At 36.5% G+C, this 12,577-nt stretch overlaps 1 protein-coding gene across 2 annotated transcripts in view; it reads right to left on the bottom strand.

Annotated features, from left to right (window-relative positions):
- Positions 1-12,577, bottom strand: part of SPRED1 (sprouty related EVH1 domain containing 1) — a 120,210-nt gene that overhangs the window by 63,597 nt on the left and 44,036 nt on the right. Inside the window, exon 2 of one of the 2 annotated variants that reach the window (XM_057306193.1) lies at positions 11,152-11,230. The exons of the other annotated variant lie outside the window; for it this stretch is intronic. The gene's annotated coding sequence lies outside the window, so the exon portion shown is untranslated. The remainder of the gene's footprint in view (positions 1-11,151; positions 11,231-12,577) is intronic. 2 annotated transcript variants of the gene reach the window in all.

Raw genomic sequence — 12,577 nt, 5'->3', positions numbered from 1 at the left:
ATATATATTTCCAGGCAACCGTGTGCCCATCTGAAAATTGGGAACACTCTTACCAAAGAAAAACAGAACAGATACAAGGGACTAATTAGCAGTCTCTGGCAAAAAGGTAAAATAAAAAAATTACAAATAAAAACTTAAGACCTTGGAACCAAACTGTTCTCAGAATGAAGTACAAAGGTGCACTGGGATAGGACAGTAGAGAGGAAGAAAGGAGAGAGGAACAGACAGAAAAGGAGAAAAAGACTAAAAACAAAACAAAACAAAAAAAACAACAAAAAAAGGAAAGTGTTTCAGAAATGGTAAGTTTAAAAATAGTCAGCTAGACCATTATTGAACGACCAATAGGCCGTGAGAAATGTACACATTTAGGAAAGAGATCTGAGAAAAAACCAGAACTGTACAAATAAGTCAATTTGTTGTTTTGTATAGTAATGGTTCTTAAATTGGGGGCTCAGGGTAATCACTGATACTACTGAAATTGTGATTAAAGTTACAGACTATTTCCCCTGAAGAAAAAATATATATGGCTTAAAAAAAAATCACATTTGAATACAATTTTGGGGATTCATAATCCCTTCCAAGAGGTTCACAAGCCTGAGATGAACAATACTCGACCTAAAGGGCAGAGTTGCTCTACGATAGGTTTTTAGGCCCGATAATTCACAGATTTGTGAAGATGATATTTCCTTGCAAATGAGTTACCTGAAAGCTGGTTAGGTGGAGTTACATGATCCTCTCTTAAGCAAATCATAAAACTACTACATTTCCAAGGAAATGAAATATACTAATATCCAGAAAACAAAAACAAAACTAAAAGAAGATCAATTAAAATAGGAAAGGGAGGCAGAAGAGGAAGTCAGAATCAGAGATATGAAAATGCTATACTGCTTGGCTTTAAAGATGCAAGGGGTCATGAGACAATGAATGCGGGCCTCTAGAAGCTGGAAAAGGCAAGGAAACAGATTCCCTAGATCCTCCAAAAGGAACACAGTCCTACCACTGTCTTGATTTTAGCTCAGTAAGATCTAGTTGGATGTCTAACCTTCAGACTACAATAGAACAAAACTGTTATTTTAAGCCACAGAGTTTGTAGTAATTTGTTGGAGTAGCAACAGGAAACTAATACAAAAGATGAGGGCAAACCTTCCTGAGGACATGAAAGCAAATCCACATACAGGAGGCAAAGATGACTATTTTCCATTTCTAACTACAACAGTACGAAACAAAATCACTAAAAATACTGAAGAAAAACAAACAAAGAAAAAACTTAGAATCCCTTAAGATTTGGTCAGTACAATAAGAATTTATATTTTTCCATAAGGAGGTATTTACAGTGACAAAACATTCCATGTCCTCAACAGTATATTTAAAGTAAGTATTACCATCCAGGTATTAAATATTATTACACAGACTGGGTATAAGAGAAAAACAAAGTATTTAATAGAAGTAAATTAGAATGATACAGCATTTCACAGTATAAGTGTGACAGTTTCTCAACTATAAAAAATACAAATGACATTCAGAAGATAACCACATTACCACCCATTCATCTATTCATTATCCAGGGAGCATTTATTTATGTTTCATACATAGGCAAAATTTAAAAGTTTTGGTCTCTTCCTAGAAGCTCATAATTTAGTGGGAAATATAAATAGTGGGATATGTTAACACAAAATGGGGAGTTTTGTGTTAGAGATGACTAAAATTCACATTTGATGTGGGTTTTGAACAGCAGTATATCAGGTGGAAGAAAAGCTAAGGACATTCCATGGAGGGAGCGTGACACAAGCATGTCACATTTAAGGACCAACATTAAGTTAACTTATTGGACGATCTTACTGTATCAGGTCTTTCATACCATGGTCAAGGGCAGTACTCTATTTTATCACAATAAAGAGACCACAGGCTGACAATCTATCAAGGGAGTAGAATTGTGTCTTTAAAAATCTCTCTAAGACCAAGAGCAGTAACAGAACTTGACTGCATCAACCCTAATGAGATAGGTTATTTCAACATTTTACAGATAAGGATATAAAAGACTGAGTTTGATTATAAAGATAAAGGTCTTGAATTACTCGTTTTGTATTAGCAACTTTAAACTTGGGAGCAAATATTATTTTCCACATAGTAATCACCAAAGCATCACAGGGCAATTAATAGCATTGTGTTTAATAGCAAGTCAGACTTCCTAGATTCCAAAGGCAGTTGCATCATTTAAAAGTTATAATCTTGGGCAAATTATTCTGCTCTCTGTACCCCCATTCTTCTGGTCTGTAAATGGGGATAATAACTATCTACTGCAGTGTTTGAAAAGTGAATGAGGAAATGCAAGTAAAGTGCTTAGTATTGTACTTGGCTCAAAAGTTTGGTGCCCAATAAATATTACTATTATAATGCCTTCATATATTAAATCAACTTTATGATGTTATAATACCTGCATTCTGGAATTGTCTAAATTTATCTCATTCTGTATGTATGATGGTTTTGTAAAATAAACCCAGGAGATAGCTTTTTACTTTTAGTAAGACTTGTTAGCCACAACTAAGTATCAAATATCAGTTCTCTAACTCTTTTGCATACTGCTTACATGACGGAAGCACTTCTAACCGAGTCATAGGCATCTGGGAAGCCTTCCAGAAGGAGAAATAAAAACTAAAATCTAAAAAGGATATAGAGGTACTCAAAAACTATGCCTGTAGAGCCAACAATTCTGGGTTCCACTAGACAGTATCATCAACCTACCAAAGTAGTTTAAAACTCTAATAACTTTGTATGTCCCATGCCTTCTGGACCCACTACTGTTAATCCCCCCCGATTCCTTAATTACCAGCACTGATGATATGATTTCATCTTTTGAAGTACTCTTGGTCTATGTTAGAAGAGCTGAACTATAAAAATATTTATTGTAAGAGACCAGAACGTAGAAGACAGGGAACCAACATTAATACCAGAGTTCATAATGAGATAAAAGCATTAGAACGAAATACAGTAAGTTTTAAAACAATCTTAAAGTTGGAAAGGCCTAAGATCCAGAGGCCATTAAAAAATACAGGGATAAATTCAACGATATGAAACACATTCCTGTAGAGCAAAAACACCATAAACAATACAGTAAAAAAGGAGTAAAAAATTGAGGGAAAAAATGTATAGCATATATCTCTTAGTTTTCTATTGTTACCATAATAAATTACTGAAAACAGTGGCTTAAAACAACACAAATTTATACAGTTCTGTGCACTGGAAGTCTAACGAGCTTCAGTGGGCTACAATTAAGGTGCTAACAGCGTTGCATTCCCTTCAGGATAATACAGAAGAGAATAGTTTCTTTGTCTTTTCCAATTCCTAAAAGCCACCCACTTCCTTGGATTGTGGCCTCCTTCCATTCTCAAAGCCAGGAACATTGCTTCTCTCACTCTTCTGTAGTCACATCTCTCTCTGAGCACAGTCCTACTGTCAGGAAAAGTTCTCCACTTTTAAGAATGCAATACTATGTACCCAGGATGAAAATGAGGAAGCTCTTTATAGTGTCAAGTGAGCTAATCTCTAAGTTTTGTTAGGTTTTGGCTTTTTTTTTTTTTAAAGGTACATAAGTATGTTTAGTATGCTATCATTTGTGGGGAAAATGGGGAAAAGACATATGCTTGCATATGAATAGAATATTTACACAAGAGAACAGATTAACTGTTTCTTTAGCAAGGGAAAAAGAGAGGTACAAGAGTAATTTTCCTTTCATTAAATGTTCTTTTATATTTTTTGAATTTTATACTATACGTATGTATTACCCTTTATTCAAAAATGTATTTACCAAGCTCTTAAACACACACATGTGTGCGCACACATACTTCTTGAAGGGCTACGATCTCAAAATGGTACTTGTCTCTGTAACAAGAGGTAGCAGTTTTTGTACACATGTCGGTTATACTAAAACAATGACTTTATAGTGGAATGCAGATTGATTTTAACAGCCTTCTTGCCCTCCCTGCTGTCAAAACCTGCCCCACCCTGTACACTGAGTTCCTCCCAAGAACCTGAAAGAACCTGCATCACTGTTCCCACCTATTTACAATGTATAATTCTCCCTAATAACAGAGACTTGTTTAAATATAGCCTAGCATCTCAGCCCTCTCCACATTCCATAGAACATCCCACAAATTACATCATATGCATTTACTTCTAAAGAGACTGGGCTCATTAAGGAAATAAGGACGTGCCTGAAGAAAGTTGGATATTCTCATGTTGGATGTACAAATAATGGGCATATTACGAAGAGATACAAACACAGAAGGTGAAAGGCAAAGGAGGGAATTCCTTAGTCTTCCTAAGTCTTGCACCTCGGATCAAGGTTTTGAGAAAGAAAGGCTTGACAGGGATTCCTGAGTGGTAGAAGAAAAATGATTTCTACCCTTTGAAAGCAGACATAGGTTTAGCAGACAGGTATTCGTACAGACTCCAAGGTGAACATGGACAATCTCTAAATTATAATACATTATCTAGTTATATTTCTTACTTTCCAAAAAGTCTTCCCTGATGCCTATCATTAGGTTAGGTACCTCTTATAAATGCTTCCATCATGTAAAGTGTGAGTAGAAGTCTCAAAATAATTCACATTTGATAATTAGCTGTGGTTGATAATTCCTGTTTAAAACAAAAAGGGGACACTGATTTAGGTACATGATATCCTTGTATGTACCACTACGTAATTACATGAGAAGTTCCTCCTTACCAGGTAGGAAGGCATAGTTATCTATTTCTCTTGTTTCTTGGTGTCTTCAGTAAAATTTTACTGCCTGATCTTATCTGTGCTACCAGAAATATTAACGAAAAATTTGTGGGTTTATGACTAAGATGAAGTAATTCTCATCTAAGTCCATCAGGTCAATACCAAGAACATTTGGTGAGAGACTACCCTTCTCTCTGGTCAGGGAACAGACACAAGGAGATTCAGATGACACTCATGATGAAGTAATTCTTTCACTGTCAACATAAGTAAGATGTTTTCACTAAGAAATCCAGCAGAATCCTTTATATTGTGTGCGCCCCCAACTTTTGAATATGTTGCCAAGTCCTTCTATATGGTTTTGTACATGTAACCTTATTTAGAAGAGGTGATGAACATTTACTTTTTCAAATGCACCTGGAAGCAAGTACTGAGAATGAAGCTTTACCCGTGCTGAGAATGTACATAGTGCCTTGGCATTTAATAGCAAGGAACAAAGGAATAATGAGGGTAAGCTGACAACCCTGCATATCTAGAATGCCAATTCTTCACTGATTAGGCAAACAAGCTGAGGATGCTAAAAGGATATGGAGTCAGTGGCAGGGACCAAAATTAATCAGCAGAATAATCCCCTGAGAAAAAGGAAAGATCTCTCCATACAGTATTTTTAAAAAAATGAGTATCTGATAGTCCTGGATATGCTTAACACGTGAAAGTCCTGGGAGTACCTCCACAAAATAGGTATTTAATAAATACTTATATAATTGAATCATGAAATAAAAAAGAAAATCAGATGAAGAAGCATGAAGAATGTTCAACAATTCTTATAAATACCTATCAAGAGTGCTTTTGGAAAAAAGGAGACAGCCCAAGATGATTTAAACACTTAATCAGATGAGAATCTAGTCAAAATTTAGGAGTCGTCAATGATAGGTACATAATTACACAATGTTAATAATACTTCATCCTATAGAAGGAAGTTTAGAGGTTCTCTAAAAATGCCACGCTAGTCTGAAAATAAAAAGTATAGTAGCAAATAGCTAGTCCTAATTGTGCAATTGCAGGACCTTTGAGAATTTTAGACATTATTCCTTCCAAATGCAACATAAATGAATTCAATTTTCACTGAAAATGCAATACCCTACAGCAGTGTGGTCTAATAGAAATATAACACAAGCCATATATGTAATCTTTAATTTTCTAGTAGTTACATTAAAAAAGTAGAAAGAGTAGGCTGACAGTGAAAACACCAGAGAGGGTTAGCTTCAAGGGCCCATCCCTCAACAGAAATACTAAAACACAGAGCAAATAGTTAGAATCAACTTTGTTGTAACTCCAGAAAATAGTCAAAGATTTACAGTGACCAAGCAAATGTAAAATCTAAGGGCAACTTGAGAATGGTAGGAAAGCTTTGTGGCACTTCCCCTTGGCCTAACCCCACTCCCCAACCCCACCATCAGAGGTGTTAAAGATGGTAACCTGTGTTCTCAGCATGGGATCCTGGTCCCTCGTTCTGGAGAAAGCAGAGCCAGACTTCAGTCTCAAAGACCTGCATCTGGAGCTCTGTGAAGGACTTGACATAAGGTGCTTACACTCCTCAAACACATCATAAGGCAAACAACCAACCAGCTGCTGCCAAGAGCAAAATATTACGATGGCCAGCAATAGATGTACCAAGAGCCTGAGAGGAAAAGCTGGGAGAGTTTCTTTGGGAATTAGAGCAATCAAAACTGATGTTATAGACTGGGGAATTTAGAAAGCCACACACACAGCCAGGACAGAGATGTTCTCAAAGACTCTAAGTTTTTATCTTGGGCTGACCTCTAAGCTCAGCACAAGTGGGAAGTAAAGGGTAAGGCAGCTGTAAATGGCTTTGCTAAGCAATGAAGGAGCACTGTGATACAGAGATAATCTGTTAAGACTGGGAGAGTTTCCCTTTCTTTCTTTCTTTCTTTTTCTTTCTTAGCTCCTGGAGTTCAGGGAAATCTCTGTCAAAACATGAGATGACCCCGGGTTATAGGAAGAGAGCCTTCAGAGACCACACATGGCAAAGAATAAAGACTTTGGAGTTTAGAAAATTAAACAAACAACTATAGCCCACAACCAGCAACAAACCCGGAAGAGTGGGAAGACTCTGAGTTCCAGAGTTATCAAATTATAATATTCAAACTGTTCGGTTTTCATCAAAAATTTAGAAAGCATAAAAAGAAACAGGAATGTCTGGGTCATTCACAGATAAAATTAACAGAAACTGTCCCTGAGGAAGCAAAGATATTGGACTTACTAGACAAACATTTCAAATAAACTGTCATAAATATACTCAGAGTAAAGAAAACCAAGAAAATGATATATGAGCAAACAGAAAATATTAATAAAGAAACAAATTATAAGGGGTGCCTGGGCGGCTCAGTCAGTTAAGCATCTGACTCTTGGTTTCGGCTCAGGTCATGATCTCAGGGTCCTGGGATTGAGCCCTGCATTGGCTCCACACTCAGTGGAGTATGCTTGAGGATTCTCTCTCTCCCTTTCTCTCTGCCCCTCCTCTCTCTCTCTTTCTGTAAAATAAATAAATCTTAAAAAAAATTATAGAAAGGAACCCAACAGAAATTCTGGAACTGATAGGGGCGCCTGGGTGGCACAGCGGTTAAGCATCTGCCTTCGGCTCAGGGCGTGATCCCGGCGTTCTGGGATCGAGCCCTACATCAGGCTCCTCCGCTATGAGCCTGCTTCTTCCTCTCCCACTCCCTCTGCTTGTGTTCCCTCTCTCACTGGCTGTCTCTATCTCTGTCAAATACATAAATAAAATCTTAAAAAAAAAAAAATTCTGGAACTGATAAATATAGTAACTGAAATGAAAAATTCACTAGAAGGTTTAACAGCAGCTTTGATCAGGAAGAAGAATCAGTGAGCTTCAAGGTAGGTCAACCAAAATGATCCAGTTGGAGAAAGAAAAATAAAGAAAAATGAACAGAGCTTAAGAAATCTGTGAGGCATGATCGAATGTACCAGCATACATGTAATGGAGAATTTCAGAGAAAAGGGAAACAGGCAGAAAATATTTGAAGACATGGGAAAAGAAGAAAAACCTTTACAAATTTGACAAAAGACATAAATCTACACATCCAAGAAGTTAAACTCCAAGAAAAGATAAACAAAGAGATAGTTTTGAAACTGAGACACATTATAATCAAGTTGTTAAAGGACAAAAAGTCTTGAAAGCAGCAAGAGAAAAACTACTCATATAACAAGGGCTTCCCAATAGGATTAGCAGCCAATTTCTCATAGAAAACAATGGAGGCCAGAGGCAGTGGAATGATGTAAAGTGCTGGGGGGGAAAGGTCAACCAAGAACTCTACATACAAATTATCCTTCAAAAATGAAGATGAAATTAAGATAACTAAAAAACTGAGGGAGTTGCCACTATCAGATCAGCTGTACAAGAAGTGCTAAAAAGAACCTTTCAGGATGAAATGAAAGGACACTAGACAGTAATTCAAAACCTTATGAAGAAATAAAGAATTGTGGTAAGGGTTACCACAAAGGTAAATATAAAGCCACTATTATTCTTTTTTTGGTTTGTAGATTTTTCTTGTTTCCAATAATTATAAATCTGTATTAATGGGCACATTAATGTATGGAGATGCAAACTGTGACAATAACAACATACAGTGGACCTGCACAGGAGTACAGCTTTTATGTGCTATTAGAGCTAAGCTAGTATCAATTTAAACTAAGTTGTTATAAATTTAAGATGTTAACTGTAATCTCCATGGTAACCACTAAGAAAATATCCTATAGACAGATATAAAAGAATTGAAAATACACTACAAAAAAATAAAATACACAAAAAAGGGGGGGAAAGAGGAAATGAGAAACAGAAAAGGCATAAAATATACAGAAAACAAATGGCAAACAGGCAGAAGTACTTCAGTATCAGTAATTACATGCAAGTGGATTAAATGCTGCCAACGAACTGGCAGACAGGATTTTTTAAAAACATCACCCAACCATATATTCTGTACAAGAAACTCATTATACATTGTCTACAAAAGACTGACTTCACATCCAAAACTACCAATAGGTTGAAGTGAACAGATGGGAAAAAATATTCCATGAAACAATAACCAAAAGAGAGATAGAATGGATATATTAATACCAGAAAAAACAGTCTTAAAGTAAAAAAAAAAAATGTTACAACAGAAAAAGAAGGTCATTAGATATTGATAAAAGGGTCAATTCATCAAGAAGGTGTAGAAATCAGAAATATACATGCACCAAACAGCAGAGTCCCAAATTATACAAAGTAAACACTGACAAAATGAAGAGAGAAGTAGATCTGTAATAATAGTTGGGGACTTGAATACCACACTTTTAATAATGAACATAACATCATCTATAAAAAACAATTAAGCACTGACATGCAACAATGTGCAACCTCACAAATATTACTCTAAGTTAAAGAAGCCATACACAAAAGGTCACATATTATATGATTCCATTTATATAAAATAACCAGAATAGGTAAATCTATAAACAGAAAATAGGTTGTTGGCCTGCAGGTTGGGAAGTAACTGCTTAATGTATATGAGGTATATTTTTAGGGTGATGAAACTATTTTGAACTAGATAGAGATGGTGGTTGCACAACACTGTGAATGTACTAATTACCATTAAATTCTACACTTTATTTTTTTTTTTAAGATTTTATTTATTTATTCGACAGAGAGACAGCCAGCGAGAGAGGGAACACAAGCAGGGAGAGTGGGAGAGGAAGAAGCAGGCTACCAGCGGAAGAGCCTGATGTGGGGCTCGAACCCAGAACGCCGGGATCACGCCCTGAGCCATAGGCAGACGCTCAACGACTGCACCACCCAGGCGCCCCAAATTCTACACTTTAAAATGGTTAAATATGTGACTTTTTCCTCAATTTAAAAAAAAAAGGAAAAGGAGGTAAAATAAAAGTATATTTTAATTAATCCAACATATCCAACATGTAATTTTAATAGATATTCAAATAAAATAATGAGAATATTCCACTTGTTTCATACTAAGTCTTTGAAATTTGGTGCACATTTTATACATAGCACATGTCGATTTTGACTAGTGCTCTATAGTCATATGTAGCTAACAGCTACCCTGTTGGACAGGAAATCTAACAAAAAGATTACAAAAATAACTTGTCAGGTGAGCATATATTGAAAGAAGACATTCTTAAAATCTGGAATGCTCACTTTCTTTTCTTTTTTTTTTTTTTTGTAAAGATTTTATTTATTTATTTGACAGAGAGAGACAGCCAGTGAGAAAAGGAACACAAGCAGGGGGAGTGGAAGAGGAAGAAGCAGGCTCCTAGCGGAGGAGCCTGATGTGGGGCTCGATCCCAGAATGCCAGGATCACGCCCTGAGCCGAAGGCAGACGCTTAACACCTGCGCCACCCAGGGCGCCCCAGGAATGCTCACTTCCTCTCATATAACACCTGCAGCTATCCCTGACGCGTTCCAAACTGAAGCAGCCACCAAAGAAATAAACACATGCATATTCCTACCTTTCATTTTATTTTCTCTTCCAGAATGCTCTTTACAGCAATACCCATAGCTAATGCCTGTCTTAGCTTCTAGAGGCTATAAAGGCTTCTCCTTCTGGTGAATTCGGTGTATTTATAATCTCTATCTTTCATTATGCAGTTACTAGTTATAATTCCTCTAGCACTGCCTTGTATCATTTAGCTTTAACCCTTCTCCCATTTACCACATCTTAAATTTCCCATAACACCCATAGACCCTTGTACAGACCAAAAACTTGATTTGACATTCAACATCTTCCTGTTCCATCACAATTCTCTTCTACTACAACTAATGAACATTATCTCACCTGCAGGCCATGATAAAACCAAAAGAACATGTGCAACATGAAACCCTCTAAGCAAAGTCCACACAATGTGAATTAGCTACCTAGCATCTTTAACTCAAGAAAACACAGCACAGGAAACAGAGCAGAGCAACTTCAAGACTTCTCTTCAGCAGGAGTCCTCATAGCAATTCATGCTAAAGAACAGCTCCTTAACTGACTGTTCAGTTGTGAGGGAATAAAACCCTATGGGTATGAAATCATGAATGTATAGAATCATTCCTGGCTTAAAAGCTCCAAACAGGAACCAAAATATCCGGTACCAGTACAATGGACATAGCTTCTTGGAAGTCCTGTTAAGGGATATACCCAGGTAAAAGAATACACCATGCTCAGGGCAGAGTAAAGCTCGGGTTTTCCACCCAGTATACAGCTCATTCACAATTTTCCCAGTCCAGATGCTGTTAACCAATCAGCAATGTTATCTAATAACACAACTCACATTCCACTTTCATCAGGATTCCAGAGAACCAGAGCTTAAAAAATTAACCCTAAATCATTTTCCATAAAGAAAGAGAATGGAAGGGTACCTGGCTGGCTCAGTCAGAAGAGCGTGCAACTCCTGATCTCAGGGTCATGAGTTCCAGTCCTACACTGGTGTAGAGATTACTTAAATAAACAAAACATTAAAAAAAAAAAAAGGAAAAATGGATTTGCTTAAGTTTTTACTATTATCTAAAACAGAATAACTTCCAATTAGATGAGGACACATTTACATACATGTTTTATTTAAAGAGATGCTTGGTCATTGTAATTAATTCTATTATTATCAGCTATCAGAATACGGATATTGCCTCATTATATATAACTTATTCATTATAATAATATTCTAACTGTGTAAGAATAAAATCAGTAAAAAATGACTTTAGTATTTCTTACACATACATTTTTTTAACAATCTGAGTTGTAAATCTGAAAAGCATTGCTGTCTTTAAGAAATAAGACATACTCCAACAACATATCCTCTAAAACATCACTGATAAAGGGAGAGAAAATTCTAGTAGCATCGTATTGAAAAAGTGGACTGTGGGGGCACCTGGGTGGCTCAGTCGGTTAAGCGTCTGCTTTCAGCTCAGATCATGATCCCAGATTCCTGGGATGGAGCTCCTCTCAGCAGGGAGTCTCCTTCTCTCTCTGCCTACCACTCTGCCTACTTGTACTCTCTCTCTGTCAACAAAGAAATAAAATCTTAAAAAATAAAATAAAATAGGGGCTCAGTTGTTAAGCATCTGCCTTCAGCTCAAGTCATGATCCCAGGGTCCTGGGATGGAGCCCCACATCAGGCTCCCTGCTCTGCTGGGAGCCTGCTTCTTCCTCTCCCACTCCCCCTGCTTGTGTTCCCTCTCTCGCTGACTGTCTCTCTGTCAAATAAATAAATAAATAAAATATTTTAAAAAATAATAATAAAATAAAATAAAAAGTGGACTGTGAAAGAAAATTTTGAAATAACATCAAACATGTACCTGGAGTTGTGGGGAAAGACAGCAGGAGAGGAAGTTTACAAGACCTGTCAGTCAATTTGTACTGGCACTAAATAGATTTTAAAAGTGGAAAGGCAGGACATATGCTCCTCTGAATCAAGCATTCTGAGGAGAAAGTCTGCCAGCTGATAATGAACCAAAAGAACAGGGATCCCTTTGGGGACCAAAACAAAGACACTTGATAACATTTCTCCAATTAAGACTAAAATAACTTAGATTCAGTTGCAGAGCTAGTTTTTCTTACAGTGAGATTTCCTTAAACCCTCATTTTTTCCATACCCAATTACACAGATAGTAAGTGACAGAGCAAGTATTTTTAAAAAGGTCTAAATAGAAAGCCTCTGTTTTTTATCATCATTCCAAGCCAATGCATGGGTGATATAACTCAGTGATAAAAAATAGTATTCACATTGAAGTATACATCTACTAAAAATAAATTTTTATCTCAAGGTTCCAAGAAGCTTTAGGATTCTCA

The sequence above is a fragment of the Ursus arctos genome, unplaced genomic scaffold (genome assembly GCF_023065955.2).
Source record: "Ursus arctos isolate Adak ecotype North America unplaced genomic scaffold, UrsArc2.0 scaffold_36, whole genome shotgun sequence".
Taxonomy (NCBI): Eukaryota; Metazoa; Chordata; class Mammalia; order Carnivora; family Ursidae; genus Ursus; species Ursus arctos.
The sequence above is the reverse complement of the archived record's forward strand: the minus strand, read 5'-3'. Positions and strand labels throughout refer to the sequence as shown.